General features: G+C 36.6%; 1 non-coding gene across 1 annotated transcript; it reads left to right on the top strand.

Annotated features, from left to right (window-relative positions):
* The first annotated feature begins 3678 nt into the window (after positions 1–3678).
* Positions 3679–3751, top strand: TRNAY-AUA (transfer RNA tyrosine (anticodon AUA)). The gene has a single exon. It is a non-coding gene; the product is annotated as a tRNA-Tyr (tRNA).
* The last annotated feature ends 201 nt before the right edge of the window (positions 3752–3952 follow it).

The raw sequence follows: 3952 nt of genomic DNA, 5'->3' as shown, positions 1-3952 counted from the left end.
GTTGATGGAGATATACACAACATTGCACAGGAGAGTGGGTTTTGTGATTTTGTGAACCTTTCCCAGACGCATGACAAGCCGTGGATGAATAGGAGGGTTAAGAGTGTAGATCTGCGGATTGACTTCGCTCAGTTGGAGACAGACATGGCCCACATTAATATTATAGACACATCCTCCATTGTAAGAGAGGAATACACGAATCATGGATTGCATTAGAATTCTCGAGGCAAGCACTCGCTAACGCGTCTCATTGCTGAGAGTCTTCAGTATGATCATGACAAGTGTGACAATAAAATTGCTGTTGCAATCCGTCATAGGGCTTGACCTTTTTAGGGCAAATAAAAAATCAAAATAACAACAATAATGACGACAATAACAATAATAAGTAGAATCAACAAATCGTAACGCAAACTATTACATCAAAATATAAGAAATATACGAAGTAAGACGAACTCCTTGCATCCTTATATTCCGAACATTTAAATCCGAATTTGCTATCTATTGCCGAACATCATATGAAACAATAGGAAATACTGTCTCTCTCACTGGAAGGATATAAATTAGAATATGTTAGTTACTGCATACAAACTCTTGAGGTTGGAGGCGTGAATGATTTCCCAGGTCTGATCTTAATTTAAAAAATATTGATCTTTCACACTTTTGCAAAGACAGGGATTTAGAAATTTGTGCTGTTGAATTAGAAAATGAAACATATAATTTCAGTGGAGTCAGGCCACAAAGGGAAACATTGAAGGAGGAGGGTTCGGTCCGGTACTGTGGATTAAATTCGGCGTAGCTCAGTGGTCAGAGCGCTTGGTACGTAGAACCGAGGACCCGGGTTATATCCCCGGCGCAGGAGCGAATTTTTCTCCTCAAATATTAAGTATCCATTTAGCTACATAACATTAGATAAAAGTAATTATGAAGCGATAGCCGAAAATACCAGCATGATTTCGTGCATTGTGTATAGATATTCGACGTGCTTTGTCAGGGAAATCAATAATTCCTTTGTTATAAACATTTTCTCTGTGTTCTTCTCAGTTGATTACTTTATTCGTGTATTTGTAGTATGAAATTCAATTATACCATTCTGTAAGACCAATACAAGTGAAAGTAACAGATCCAGTAGATATAGTAGCAAAGTTCGGAAAATTGTAATATTTTAATGTCTATAGTTTCTTCAGAAAATATTCGTCCGAAGAAAACCGTAAAAAAACTTTCTAAGTGTCAAGAACTAAATGCCGAAGTGTGTTCAATAAATGTATCAACCGTGTCACGTGTATGCAGAGAACTCCAGAAAGCGGGAAAACTGTGTGCTAAGAAATTGTTAATCTCACTTAGAAAAGCTATTAATATACCTAAAAGAGCGACGAATTTAAATGGCTTCGAAAATGCACCATTGGCTGTTCCACATGGAATTGCAAACATTAATTTAAGGGTATGATTTCTTAATACATTGTTTATTATTGTATGAATAAATTATTTATTATCGTATTGCACTGTTTTGTTACTGAGAACTGATCTTTTTTTCAACACAAGCCGCCCATCCCTCCCGCCAGACGAGTTCGGTGAAGCACGCATCATTCGCTCTGTAGGTTTCATAGACTTACTAAATAACCGCTAGACCGCTCACTGGCGCTAGTGTTATGTTCCCAAATTGAACAGTCGACGAGCGGCCATTTGTTTTGTAGAGCTGAATAAGTATGGTTCTTTCGTTTGCTGCTTTTTATTGCAGCACTGCACACGGATGTAACGATAAAGAAGGAAGGAATGTTATATTTCACTGGTTAGTTAATCCTTAATTTCTACGACCATTTTTTCTCCATATTGTGTTACAGAAGACAAACTATTTTACTTGCCATGTGACTCTTTATGCTTCAAATTTCCTCCGAGTAAAGATTCCCTTAACCGAAAGTGGATAGGTGCAATCCGCAGAGAGAATTTCTACCCTACATTGAATCATTCAGTGTGTTCAACTCATTTCGAAGATAGTAATTACCTTTCAAACTACGTTATTATACACTGTTATTGTCCTTCATTCATTCCATATCATTCATTTTCTTCAAACAGCTGTTGTTTTAGTGCATACATGAATAATAAAATTATGATTGAAAGTAATTCCTGTCTTAGTTACGGATTAATGAAACATTTTCTTATGCTATTGCTGCTGCTACTGCTATTATTACTACTACTATTCCTGCTACTGCTGCTACTACTTTTTTGACTTCACACAGTAGTTTAACCTGCAGATTGAATTAAAACGTTGACATATTAATTCTTTTATTAACCGTGGTTATGATTGTTCGCATTTAGAGTTCCTATGAAAATGATGCAAGTCTCAACACAGTACCTACAGTATGTCTGACAGCCAGGGTTGTCAGGTATCCCAATTTAAGCGGGATTCTCCCAATTTCCTGGTTGAGTCCCGATTAAAGGGAGTCGGGATTGACAAAAATCCCGATTTTACAGATATTAGCCTTGAACATATTTAAACAAATTAGTTTGTATTTCCTATTATCCGATATTTTTATTTATATATTGACTCAAATGGTAACATTGTAAACACAGAGATAATCCGCGGATATTTAGTAAGTCTATGAGGTAGCCCAGCTGATTGCCTTAAGGCAACTAAACTCGCAAAATAATACTTCTTCTAGTTCTATCGCATTGTTGATTATTCCGTTCCGGTAGGTTTGACAGCGTCACGCTTGCACGTTATTGGCTCTCGCGAAACGTCAGGAGATTTGGACTCCACTGTTTTTCACTTATGGACAAAGATTTTCGCTTTGCCATTTTGCACTCTTAGCACACTCCACAGAATTCAAAGGATGACTAAATTTTACAGAGAGGACAGGAATGTATTAACAGGGAGACTTTTGGCTGTTAAAAACCTTTCATACAAAGGAAAGTACCGGTAAATATAACTTCTGACATTGCTAACCAGAGGATTTTTCCAGGAAGAGGGTGAAATTTCGTTCTTGCACTCGTGGAGCAATGACATTCAGTACAGTCAAGCAACATATTTCTCAAAGCATTAGCCCTATAAATTTAGAAATTTATACGGAACGTTTTACTCATTTCCGATTCGAAAGAAGCGCTACAAACGAGATTTGGAAGCGTTATAAGAGGATAAAATTATGAAGGATTATAGAAATTTCCAGGGACTGTATCAAAAGACCGTAATGAACGGGACAGCGTTATAAGCGAGAGCGTATTAAGGAGCTTTTACTGTACTATTAAAAGAGAACTTCATCAGAGCTCAAATAGATAATAATTAGAATAATGGGCTACTATCTCGCATAGACTTCGTGACATCAGTTGCTTTCAAATATCTTCCTACCACTATTGAACTATAATTTATATAACTTCAATTTATAATTTTAATATTTGAGGAGAAAAATTCGTTCCTCAAATATTAATTGTCAATATTACAGATATTATTCTGTAGGACAAATTAATAAATCTATAATATTCTCATAGCTGCAGTGCATATATTTGTACAGATTACTGTGCACGTAACTGCGGAATCCCGGGCAAACAAATCTCTCAGCTGAGTGTGCTCCTAGTGTAATGGCAGTTGACAACGGACATATACGTCAACATATATGCCTAACTTGGAGTTAAGCCACAAAGGGAAACATTGAAGGAGGACGGTTCGATCTGGTACTGTGGATTGAATTCGGCGTAGCTCAGTGGTCAGAGCGCTTGGTACATAGAACCAAGGACCCGGGTTCGACCCCCGGCGCCGGAGCGAATTTTTCTTCTCAAATATTAATTGTCAGTATTACAGATATTATTCTGTAGGACAAATTAATAAATCTATAATATTCAACTTATACGACAATAAGCGATATGCTGAACAGAATTTTTAACCATACTTACAGATATAATAAACATAGTCTTAAGTCTTTGAAAATGGGAAGGAACATTTCATTTAGCATATTTTGTGAGT

This window comes from Periplaneta americana, chromosome 16 (assembly GCF_040183065.1).
Source record: "Periplaneta americana isolate PAMFEO1 chromosome 16, P.americana_PAMFEO1_priV1, whole genome shotgun sequence".
NCBI lineage: Eukaryota > Metazoa > Arthropoda > Insecta > Blattodea > Blattidae > Periplaneta > Periplaneta americana.
This window is presented reverse-complemented; position numbering and strand designations above follow the sequence as displayed.